The sequence below is a fragment of the Aotus nancymaae genome, unplaced genomic scaffold, assembly GCF_030222135.1.
Source record: "Aotus nancymaae isolate 86718 unplaced genomic scaffold, 86718_ANA_hifiasm-v0.15.2.pri h1tg000014l, whole genome shotgun sequence".
Taxonomy (NCBI): Eukaryota; Metazoa; Chordata; class Mammalia; order Primates; family Aotidae; genus Aotus; species Aotus nancymaae.
The window spans coordinates 111,197,994-111,210,774 of record NW_026988425.1 but is presented as its reverse complement, the minus strand read 5'-3'; the positions used below and the strand labels follow the sequence as shown (position 1 = coordinate 111,210,774).

At 53.1% G+C, this 12,781-nt stretch overlaps 1 protein-coding gene across 1 annotated transcript in view; it reads right to left on the bottom strand.

The window, feature by feature from the left end:
- ADAMTS17 (ADAM metallopeptidase with thrombospondin type 1 motif 17) overlaps nucleotides 1-10,890 on the bottom strand; it is a 330,513-nt gene extending 319,623 nt beyond the window's left edge. The window contains exons 1-2 of the mRNA XM_064375802.1: nucleotides 10,880-10,890; nucleotides 717-882 (exon numbers count right to left, since the gene is read on the bottom strand). The gene's annotated coding sequence lies outside the window, so the exon portion shown is untranslated. The remainder of the gene's footprint in view (nucleotides 1-716; nucleotides 883-10,879) is intronic.
- Nucleotides 10,891-12,781: the final 1,891 nt, after the last annotated feature.

Genomic DNA, 12,781 nt, shown 5'->3' with positions numbered 1-12,781 from the left:
CGTACTAAAACCACTTTTAAAAACACTGGCACCCAAATCATACCCCAGACTAAAAAAGATCAGGACTCTGGGGGACAGGCCCAGTGTGCATGGCATTTTGAAAAGAGTGGTCCTCACACTTTAGCATGCATCTAAATCTCCCGGAGGGCCGGTGAAACTACCTATGACTGGACCCTCCCCCAGGGTTTCTGATTCACAGGTCTGGCCAGAGAATGTGCATTTCTAACATGTTCCCAGATGAAGCTGATGCTGCTGGCCCAGGGGCCACAGTGCAAGACTCGCCGCTTCAGAGGCGCCCCAGGTGGCTTTAATTAGTACAGCCAGAACTCAGGAGTGCTGTATTATAAGAGTGAGCTCCTGGCCAGGGCACGAGGAGGAGGGAATTCTTATCCAAACTCGGCTACAAACCTGGCGTTTGATCAATAAGTTCTCAAAATTTTTTGGACCTCAACTTGCTCTTGATATATAAAATTGACATACTGCATGAAAGAGAACCGGGGATCCTTGCAGAAACAAAACAATGACTTTTTCAAAGGGCTGTTGACACTAAGACACATAGAAAGGAAAGGAAGTGGTCTCAGGGCAATAAAACAGCTTTCGAAATAGAGGGGAAGGTAAGTTCTCGCTTACATGGCTTCAGTGCACCAGGAGATACACACAGGGTGCGGGCTGTGCGTGTGCTCTATAGAGCCAGTCATGCTGCTGCCCGGACTCACCTGTTAGAACCGTGCAGAGCTGCCCAGGTCTCTGGGCCTCGGCAGAAGGGCTGGGGGTCAAGGACCATTTGCGCCTGATCAGATGCTCCCGTCCGCTGAATGGAGCCTGGGAGTTGTTGAGGGGCTGGATTAGCACCTGCTCCTGCCCAAGCTGAATGAGGCCAACCTGCCCAGAAAAGAGAAGAAAACGAGATGTCGGTCATCCTCATTCACACATGCCCATGGTCCCCTGGGAGGGCAGGCAAGGCCACCTTGCTGGGATTTCATTTCCCATGTCTGGGCTCTTTTCTTTGCTAATTGGTCCGATTTACCTGAGCCCAAGAGTGACCTTCCGTGTGACTTAAAAACATAACACAGAGCAGCTGTGTTGAGGGGGGGGACAGATAGAGGTACAACAGCGTCCATTGTCCACGCTGGCTTTCAGAGACGATAAATTTATTAACAAATCTTTTTAATTTTAAAATTATTTTTTAAATTACTTTAAAAATCATCCCCGCGAAAGTCCACCTGGGAGGCAACACTGAAACTGCTGGGAATGACATTTACATCCCTAACAGAAAAATGTATCCTATCCCTGGGTGTATTAACAGTAACATTAATATTGTTTTGACAGCACCAAAACAATCTGCCCTCCTTCCCCAGGCACCTGCTGCTAGTTTCCCTTTGTATGTGGAGTCAAATGGTAAATCTCTCAAGGAAATCGAACCCAGCCAGGGCCAGGGGAGGACGTGGTTTCTACATCCATCAATGCAGGCAACATCCCGTTCTCCTGGGAACAATCCGGGACTGCCTGTGATAGCACAGATTCAGGAGATCTGGCGGATGAGTCTTACGGGGTCATGACATCCTTTCTTGTCTCCCTCTTCCACCATCACTTTTTAAAAGCCATGACAGGCCAGGCGTGGTGGCTCACGCCTGTAATCCCAGCACTTTGGGAGGTCAAAGTAGGTAGATCACGAGGTCAGGAGTTCAAGACCAGCCTGGCCAAGATGGTGAAACCCCATCTCTACTAAAACTACAAAAAATTAGAAAGGTGCAGAGGCAGGTGCCTGTAATCCCAGCTCAAGAGGCTGAGGCAAGAGTATCGCTTGAACCCAGGCAGCAGAGGTTGCAGTGTGCCGAGATCACGCCACTGTACTCCAGCCTGGGCGACAGAGCGACACTCCGTCTCAAAAAAAAAAAAAAAAAAAAAAAAGCCATGACATACTAAACCATTTGTTCTCAAACCCTAGCATGCACCAAAATCATCTGGAGGTCCTGTTGGAGCCCAAGAATGTGCATTTCTAAGAAGTTCCCACATTACACAGGGACCACACTTGGAGAAGCACCATCCCCCACCACACGCCTCGCTAACTTCTGGGTCTCAAGTATAGAGCTCACTTAAGCCAAATGAGATAGCCCCCGTCTACGTTCTGAAAGAATGCCCCGGTACCAAGATTCCTGGAAAGTAAATCAGATCAACTAATAATATAGATGGCCTACAACCCTGAGTCCCCAAGATACAGGGTGAGGCCATACTTACTGCTCTAAGCATATTTCAAGGTTTCCATTTCATTAGAACTTTTGCCAAGAACAACTCAAAGATTTTACTGCCCAAATAAAACTGTCTCAAAGTGGCACCACATGACCTGCAGGAGAGCACAGCTTTCCTCCCTCTCCTTTGAAGTGAAAACCTGAGTTTGTTCACTGGGAAACTTTGGGGAAACAAGAAATGGAAGAGGGTGGCCACAGTGGATGTGCCGAGCTCCATCACAGCTGTGCACGAAGCAGCCTCAGTGCAGGCCCCCTGAGAACTTCCAAAGTCAAGACAGAGTGGGTAGCGAATGGCACAGTGAGTGGGATGGAGCCCCATGTGGGAGGACCCCTTGCTTCCTAGGGGATGAGCTTCCCCCTAACGAGGGGCTGTCCTGATTTGGAAACATCCTGGCTGTGGGTCAAAGCTCCCCGGGGTCTAGCACTTTCAAAGCCAGTTATTATTGGTTCAGTCTAGTGTTGGCATTCACAAACCCCCACATAAAAAGCAGTTAGCTGTTAGTTCTAATGTGATTCAAGTTTTTAAAGACAGAGAGATCTCACCTTGGTGAGAAATCCTACACATACACACTCATGCATACATGCAAAGCCTCCCTAGCACCCTAGGGGAGGTTTTCCTTTACAGTGTCGTTTCTCAGGGGCGCCATGTGCTGGTTTCTATGAACTTCAGGAAGAAAACAGCAATGCTGGGGAAAGATGGATAAATGGACTAGTGGGTACTCGACCTGGCAGCCACTTGCCCTCTTGGGCCCCGATCTCGAGCAGGGATGTGGCCAGGACTAGCTCCAGGAGGGAGGGGCTGTACAGGGCCCTCACCCTGGGAACCAGCATGAGGAAGGACCCTGCCTCCTCCTCCCTGCCTGTCTCACTGTACCCAGACTCCTTCAAGCGTCTATAACACTGCCATTGTCAGCAAGTCACCAGTGGTCAAATGTCCTGTTGAAATGTACCACGTGTGCATCGCATACAGTCTCACCCCAAAATACCCACCAGCCCTCCTCCTCTTCCCTGACCTTCTCTCTTCCCTGAATAAAGCCCCCTTCCCTGCAGCCGCCTGCAAGCTTACATTCCAGCACATTACCCCATGTGAAATATCTTCACCACCTAACACTTTGTTCCATAGAGGCAAGATCAGAATTATTCCTTCTGTTTTTGCCAATGTCTGCCACATAACAGTTACTCAAAAAGAAAACAGAAACGCGACGGAAAACGCAGTTAACCTGCATGGACTGACTACAGCCTCCTTGCTCAGGGTTTCTCACCCCCGGCAACATAACGATATTATTTAGGGAGCTTTGAAAACTCCTGATGCCTCAGCCCCTACTCCAGGCCAAGTGAATCAGAATCTCTGGGGTGAGGCCAGGCACCGATATTTTCTCAAAGGTGACCAGGAAAATTCAATGTGTAGCCAGGGTTGAGAGGCGCCGTGCTAGCTTTTAACCGGGTGCTGGAGACACTGGACACCTACTGCCTGGATTCCATGTCTAGAGTTCCTTGGTCTTGGAACCTGGGCCTTCCTCTGACTATGGAGCTATGCCCACTGCCCCGGCTTCTAGCCCACCACTGCCCCGTGGCCCCGAGAGCCGAGCAGGGCTTCTTGGATCTGTGTGACTCCTGCAGTCCCCATCTATGCGGAGAAGGGAGAAGCAGGGAAAGGTCTGTCCAAGGCCTCTTCTGTTCCACTGATGGGGAAGAAATACCAGCACTGACCCTGTGCCTTAGATACAGGAGGCCTACAACCATCCTCCAAAGAGACAATCTGAAAATAAATGCCTATGGCAGACACAATCAGCAGCCCTGAGGCCCCATGGTTTTAAGGGCTATAATAAAGCCCCCAGTGAAATGGTGCTCTTAAAAGAGAGACCTGGGCTGGGCGCGGTGGCTCACGCCTGTAATCCCAGCACTTTGGGAGGCCGAGGTGGGCAGATCACAAGGTCAAGAGATCGAGACCATTCTGGCCAACATGGTGAAACCCTGTCTCTACTAAAAATACAAAAAATTAGCTGGGCACAGTGGTGCGTGCCTGTAATCCCAGCTACTCAGGAGGCTGAGGCAGGAGAATTGCCTGAACCCAGGAGGCGGAGGTTGTGGTGAGCCGAGATCGCGCAATTGCGCTCCAGCCTGGGTAACAAGAGCGAAACTCCGGCTCAAAAAAAAAAAAGAAACCTGAAGTTTTGCAGGATTTGGTATGCTATACTAAAGTGCGGGTCAAATAAAATGGATCAGGTGGTAACTTGATATTTCAGCAGTTGTGAGTGGTTACCTTCCAACTCTCTTCGTTGTGGGTACTTGCTTTGAAGGGTCCTGTTAAGACAGTTATAAATCAGGTATTGTTCGCTCCACACCACACCCCCAACAAAAAGGACTAGCTCTCACTGCAGTGTGGAAAGCGTGTGAAAGACACAGAGGTTTTTATCACCTAACGTTAGCACAAGTTCTCGGCATAGCTTAGAAAATGCAGTTAAGATAACAGAGAAACTCTGTCGCATATGCTCCAAAGCGAGCCTCTGTGGGAGGGGGCAAAGTCACATGATTCCACAAAGCCCGCAATGGAATTCCCCTTCTTCAGGAGTCTGCAGCTCCTCAGTTAATGGGAGTGGGTCTTGGGTCTCCTTCTCTAGGTCAAAATGGGTTGAGAGGATGGGGCCAACAGGGCAGTGAGTTTGCCTTCTGTAGGGACCAACCTGCTTCCAAGAAGAAAAGCCACCCTATGACAGCAGATCCTCCTGCCTGCCTCTGACTCTGCATGGGCCTGCACCTCTTCCCATGGAAGGAGCCTCCCAAGCGACATAGGAATGCAGGGCTTCCCAACCTGCACCCCTTCTGACCACCCAGAGGTCCCCTTCTGCAGTCTTGCCGTCGCCTCTGTGAACGCGGAATCCCTGAGCACAGATGCCTGGTCTTCTTCCCAAAGCCGGCCTCCCGTTGGTAGTGAGGAGTCCCTCACTTCAGCATCACTCCTTTCAGATCACTAGACAGTGTCTCCACCAGCCAAAAAGGACTGCCAGCCTGCCCTTCAGAGTTCCTCTCGTGTGCTCGTCCTTCCTTTCTGTCCCAGGCTTGCCCCGTCTGTCTTGAGCCTAGTCAGCTCCCTGCTATAAGTGCTGCTCTGAAGTCCTCCCCATCTGCTATCCCCAGGGTTCCCTAGCTACCCATCCTCCACTGCCTCTCAGCCAGTGACCCTCAGAGTGCCCTCCCAGAACAGCAGCATCAGCATCCCCTGGAGAACTTGTGAGAAATGCAAGCTACCAGCCTACCCCAGACTTCCTACATCAAAAACTCCGGAGTGGGGCCCAGCAATCAGTTTAATGGGCCCTCCAGGAGACTCTAATGCCAGCTCAGGGTTGAAAACTGGGCTTAAGTCCAAATGCCTTCGGTGGGCACCCAGAGCCCTGCCCCATGTAATTCACATGCCTGCCAGTTCAGTTCCTTTACCCCCATCTCGTAAAACCACCACCCCCACCAACCCACTCATGGGTCCCTTATCTCAGGACAATGGGGCCTCCATGCCTTTTCCATCACTCCTCCCTCCCTGAAGCCCCATCCCGTTCCAGGCTCCAGGGCACCTTCCTCCACGAGGCTGGGACTGTCTTCCCAGATAGAGCCTGCATTGTCTTTCTCTCTGAGCCTTGTTGGGCGCCTACCAGAGCACCCTGCACACGGCAGGTGTGTGATAATGATCTGCTCATTCAGGGAAGAACGAGGACTGATCAGCTGATGGATAACTGGAAAGGTCTGCGAACAGCCTGTGGAGCAGGAGGAGGAGCCTCTTTTTAATGCCTTAATGTGCCAGGCTCTCACTAAGTGATTTCACAGACTCTATCTCCTTCCATTCTACCAACAGTCTTGCAAGCCCATGTTATTTACCCCTACATGGCTGTAGGCAGGGAGGTTCAAAGGAGTTAAGTGGCTGTCTCAAGACACAGCTCCAAATGGCCACACAGTTTCATTTCCTAAGGAGCGAGAGTATGACCACGTATCTGGGGACCTGTCCACAGAAACACGTCCAGGGAAAAGTTAACCAGTGGCTCCACAAGGTTCCCTCAGATGTACTGGCCGCAAAACACGTATTCCCCTGCCACACACCCCCAGGATCAGGCCGCCGCAGTACTTCAGAGTTCAGGAAATAAGCTCCAAGAATGCAATCAGTCAAAGACGACGGCCTCGGGTCACTGTCGCATCTCGTACTTCTTTTTCATGTTTCTTAATGTTGTCAACTAAACAAAAGTTCCAAGTGGGGACATCTAGTGTGTGTCCTAGACGATGCTCGTGGGCAGCCTGCTGTGGCAGCAGTCAGTGCCTGGCACCCTAAGAGGAGTCAGCCCAGCCCTGGAGAGCTGCAGCTGGAGGAAGCCCTGGGCAATCAGGAGGAACCCAAGAGTATGCAGGGCTGCAGGGGACAAAGGGGAACGAAGACAAGCCATCGTGAGGCCACAGGAATGTCATTCCAGAGGTGGCAGCAGAGGCCTTAGAACTTTCTGACTTCTTCCCTCCAATACTTCCGAGCCTCCAAACTTCAGGAAACTGTCTTTGCCCTTTTTTTCCTGCCAAAATGCCACTTAGCATACACTCCGTCATTTCTTTCTACAAACTTCTAAATATGTGCTTTGTATTCTCCAAATATATTTATGCTGCACAGGATCAATTCACGATACCAAGTCATCACTTAGGACTACCATACCTTCCTCAGATCTGTCTCAATATAATGATGTATCATAATGCAGGCCCTTCCAAAGGGTCTCCACGCCACGTAATTTTTGCCAAGATCAATTCCTACTCAGCTGTTCTCCATCGAGTGAGGCTGCCTTATAAAGCTGGGCGATTTTGTAAATCAATCCATCAATCAAAGAGGGCTTGATAACTCTTTTCTGAAGAGAGAGGTGGTGATATCCCAAACCTGCTTCTTCATCACAGGAATCATGCAAACGCAGGCTGCCCTCTTAAAAACAGGGTCTCCAACGCTTCAAACCTAAGCTGCCTACCCATTGGCTGGCTGAGCTCAGCCCCATCTATTCTTATCTGGACTACACTATAAAATAGGGGTGAGCATTCTCTAAAAGTCTCAAGTGGACTGGGAGGAAAAGCCATACAGAATTATGAATGTCCCATGCGCCACAAATGATCTGCTACCTACATGGACGTAAGGTCTGCCGTCAAGCTGACCAGCCAGAGCGAGGGGTGGGCTGGGCCACCAGGTTGACCCCAGTGATTCCAAATAAGAGTCCTGCAGCATGTGGCTGTGACAACAGAGAAACTATGATAGGAGGATCCCTGACCTTCTCACAGTCCTTCAAGGTAGGCTGGAAAGCAGTTATGACTTAGTGATCTGCAGCCCAGAGCACCTTCGTGGTCTGTCTGCTCCCACCATCTCACACTGTGCTCCTGGCAGGCCACAGCCTTGGCCGAGAAGGGGTGGACACATTCCAGTGGGTGGCCTTCCCAAGCTTTGTGAGTATCACCCAAGGAAGGATGGCCACTGCTCCGCAGACCACACCCGACAACAGGGGCCTCCAGCCCTCCCCTCCTCTCGTTCATTCTTCCTAAAACAAGTCCACTCACTTTGAACAAGCCACAGATTCTTTTCAGAGCCTGAGGCTCATGCTGTCCTTGAAGTGCCCGCTTTGCTCTCCTGTCTACCTATGAAGTTCAGCCTGATTCCAATTCCACTAGCCTTCCATGATCCGGTCCTGGTCAGAGACAGCTGATCCAAACTTAAATTCATTAGGAGTGGAAAGGCCTTCCTCATATGCCTGAAGTTCATTGCTTTGAAATGATACACTCACAGAAACACTTCCAAAAAACCTACGCTCTGTCTAAAGACTCTTGGAAATGTAAATACAATGAAGAAGCATAAACAGAAGACAATTCATACTTAAGTCTATGGTCTTTGAAGATCCAAAAAGCACAGCTGGTCCAGATAAGACACCATGAAAGGAATGCCACAGGCCCATGCCTCTGCCTGCTGTCAAAAGGAGAAGGAGCAAAAATAGAACAGGTGTTTTACTCTCCATGGCCCCTAAACAGCTAAGGAATGATCTATTCTAATAATGCATCTCCTTTAAACAGATAGCAAACATCTCTGGGGACAAACAGCACAGATTGCATGCGACATGGAACACAGCCTGTGTGCCCCCAACACAGGCACTCCACACTCCGCTGAGGCCTTTTGGAAATGTTAGATACAGTAGGACTTAACAGCAATTGACATGATATCCAATATCCGGAATGAAGTTTTGTCAAACGCAGCCACAGCCATTTGCTTGTACGCCGTCCGTAGCTGTAGCTGCTTTCACACTAAAAGGGTAGCTTTGAGCGGCTGCGACAAAGGCTATGTGGCCCACAAAGCCTAAAATATCATCTCGTCCTTAAGAAGTTTGCCGACTCTTGCTCCTCGTTTTTGGATACAAGGACACTTTGAAACGCCCCCCATCCATGGCCACCAAAGATCATTTACTTTGACATCACTCCTTCCCACAACTTATAGCCGAGGCTGTCGTAGCAAATACACACACACCCCTCTACACCTCCACTTCACAGAGCTTCACCACGGCCGAGAGACACACAGCATCCCCAGCTGCCTGAACCGAGAACCCAAGTCAAAGCTAGTCTGTGATGCAAACGTGGTTAGCCCAGATTCCTGCTGCTTTTTCTTTATGCTTTCAGGACCACCTTGCAACCAAGGGGTCCACCTCCAAGTCACCCCATTGTCTCTTCCTTCCTGCCTTCAACATGTACTGAGGGGGAAGTGTCCCAGCTCACACAAACGGGATGAACACAGCGGACTAAACAAACAGAAGTGTCTGCTAAAGCAGGAATTTAAAAGCCCAAGTCTCAGAGGTACACCCGCCACTGGCACACACTGAACTCAGCCTGTTGGCCGGGTTCCTTTATATAAAGCACAGCACCCTCACATGGTGCCGAAGGGAAGGACAGTCTTGCTAAGAAGCTGGCTGAGATGCCATCTATGAGAGGACCCAGCCCTCACTCTGTGAGGATATTAAATCAATGTTATCCAGATTTTCACCCTCGGCTCCTTCACAGATAGCTCCTTGCTGGAAACTTTACACCAAGAAGCATAAACTCTGACCTCTACAGAAACTCACTAAACCGCAGCAAATGGGATTCAGATGTTTCCATGTACAGCACAATGATGTGACCTAGACTTTAAACACTTTGGCAAAAACAGGAAAAATGATGTGGGCCTTCCAGTCCCTCCCAGAACATGATACAGCCTTGACCCAAGCCCTACGGTGATCTGAGCCTTTCTCACTCCCACTCCAGCCTCCCAGCCCGTGGTCAACATTCCCTCCTACCAGGCCCCCTCCAAGATCTACATATCACCTTCCTTGTTTCACCAAAGCTGCCTATTTTTCCCAGCTGAGCAAAACCAGCTCATACCCTAATCAGAACTCAGAACATTCCTGAAAGGAAAGCCAGGCCAATCTAGGAAACCACCCAGAGTTACCCGCAGCACTGGGAAGAAAGGAGAGGTCTTACATAAGACTTTGCACCCTCAGGCCTTCTGGCTTCCTGGATTCTCGGGGTCTTGCCACAGACCCTGTGGGTAAGGGCTGAGGAATTCTAGCTAGTGGCACAAGAAAAGGTGGAGGTAGCAGTTTCCTGTGCCCGTGAAGGACTAATATCAGAAACTGCCTCCCCAGAGGCCAGTCATGACAGAAGACAGAGTAAAAACCCCTGCAGTTCATGCTCTGTGTCCATATCAAGCTTTGCTGGGGGCAGCCCATCTGCCGGCCACGTGTGCTGCTTTCGGGGCATGGAGCTGAGTGCTCAGACAGGCACCAGTGTAGCCACATGATCAAGTGTGTGCACAGGCAGGGCAAGTGCACACAAGAACTCTCTTACCCCCAGGAGCACCTGTCACAGGTGCCTCAAATGCCACAGGGCAGGGACTTGGGGACACGGAGAAGTTACTGCCACAACGAGGGAGCTTCTGGGGGCAGGAATAGGGCTTATCACCAATGCAAGCATCCGTGAGGCCTGGTTGTGGGGTGGGCACCAGACAAATGCCTTCTAATAGTATAAGGAAACAAGGACAAAAGTCCTTCCGCTCCTGTTTCTTACGTTTCAGTAAGAGTAGGGTTAGCTGTGGCCTGTGTGGGCACTTCTCCCAACTTCCTGTTTCAGGTACAGAAAGAACACCCAAAAGGGAGGGAGGTGAATGCGCACTCCCCCACCTCCACGTCCAAGAACAGAACACCTATATGCACGCAGGTACTCCCGTGACATTGACGCTTACACAGCGGTGCAGATACCGTGTTCTCTCTGCACTGGGGCCAAGGCGCCTCTGTTCAGGGCCCTGACAGTTTCATCCCTGCTAGTTCCGCGCTCCCTTGGGCGGGCGGCATAGACTCCACGCAGCCCCATCTTCACGAGGGTTCCACGGGCTACAGAGGCGCTGGACTCGGAGGCTGCCCCTTCCATCCCCTTTGCCTATAGAGGGTCCTGAAGGTAGGGGTGGGGGATGGGGAGAGGTGGAAAGGCAGGGGGTTCTCTCCGGTTCCCCTGGAGGTTGGACTTCCCGCAGAGGCGCCCCACCCCCGCCCTCCACGGCGACCACCCTGCACCGCAACAGACCCGACGGGCCGACGCGGAGGGGGCGCGGGCAGTACCAGGCCGCCGGCGGCGCCGCAGGCGCTGAGCGAGACGAGGGAGCCAGGGTGGCCGAGCACACTGCCCGAGTAGAAGCACAGCTCCGCGGGGCGGCTGCGGCGCCCGGCCGCGCCCGCCTCCTCCACCTCGAAGCCTCGGGACAGGAAGCGCAGGTCGCGGCGCAGCTGCAGGTACAGGTCGCGCCCGAAGGCCGGCAGGTGCAGCAGCAGGGCGCGCTCTCCGGGCCGGGCGCGCGGGGCGGCGGGGGGCGTGCGGGGGCGCCGCCGCCGTCGGGGCCCGGGGGCTGTGGGCAGCGGCGGCAGGTGCACGTCGTCGGGGCGCACCCACCGCGGGAGCACCACCTCCACATCGGCCGCCGCGTCGCCGACAGCTGCGGGGAGAGAGGAGACGCGTCAGCGCCGCGGGGCCCGCCCTCCCGCCGGCCCTCCCGCCGGCCTCCCGCCGCGGCAGCGCGGGGACAGCGCGACCCGGAGCGGGCGCTGCCTTCCCTTCCCTCGCCCGGCACCTCCGCGCAGTCCCGCGCCAGCCGGGGAGGGTCCCGAGCGCAGCAGCCCGAGCACCTCCCGGGACGGCGCCGCGTCTCGGCCAGCGGAGACCCGGCGGCGGCGGCGGCGGCGCGCCTACTACGGAACCACCCGAGTCCCGTCCTGCGGCCGCGGCCCGCGCCTCCTCCGCCCTGGCGCCGTCAGCGGTCCCGCCGCTGCCCCGGGGCCGCCAGGACGCCGCGAGAGCGCAGAAGGGAGGCAGCTGCTGGACGCGGGGGCGAAGGGGGCCGTGGGAGGGGCGCTACCTGTGCCCGGGTCCAGTCCCCAAACCAGCAGCAGCAGCACCGGCAGGACGAGCGGAGGCAGCAGGGCGCCGTCACACATGGTACCCGGGACCGGCAGCCCCCCGGGCCGTGGCGGCGGAGCAGGAGCGCGCGAGGCGGCGGCGCCAGCCGGAGTGAAACCCTCCAGCCCTTGGAAAAAGTAATTAGCGCTGCGGACAAACCCAACGTGGTAAACCTCAAGCCCCGCCTTTCCCTCGGAAGGCGGGAGGTGATTGGGCCCTCGCTTTCCTCCGCCCCGCCTCCTCCTTCCCTACTGGTCAGGATGGGTGGAAACCGCAGTGCGTAGTTAGGTTGTAAGCACTTTCTTACACGTGGTTTCTGGGCAGTGGCGGGGACGCGGCACCAGGTGGCGCGCGGGAGCTGATCGGAGCCGTGCGACCCTGGAAGAGCCGGAGGCCGTGGGGCTGGTCTTCAGAGCTTGTCCTCATTTTGAAAATCCTCTCTCAGCCTGCTACCCAGTTTCCCGGGAAGACAAGCCGGAAATCGCCCTGGCCAAGCAGTTTCATCCCAAAATGCATATATACTATTTACTTCTAAGGTCAGGTTTTAGTTGTTTGTGGCTGGAAAGACTCCCAGTCCACTTTCCTGCACACCTGAGCTTGCACCTGATGGCTTTGTCCGCGGCGTTTATCCAAACTCCTCACACCTGCTGTCGTCTTCAATCCCACAGGAGCCAGTGCAACAGGCGTGCTCACACCCCCTTACCGATTGAAAAACTGAGGAAGAGAGAGCTTAAGGAAAAAACGCTTAAGGTACCCAGAGAGTTCCTATTGCAGCGAAGGCTAGAATTTGTGGTCCTGATTTCTGACTTGGTGCTTCTCACTAACAGCAAGATTCCCCCGCCCCTAGGGAGGCAGGACTCAGTGTTACAGGTTAGGAAAACAGGGCACAAAGTCCCAAAGCCTGGACTTGAATGTGAGTCTCCCAGAAACAGAATGAGTTGATCCTTTCCTGCCAGAACGTAACAGATCTGCAGGGAAAGTGATTCCTTTAGCTTGCTGAGTAGCATCTTGTAGAAAACAAAATGAAACAATTAGCTGAAGTGTAACCATAACTGATCTCAGGCTTATCC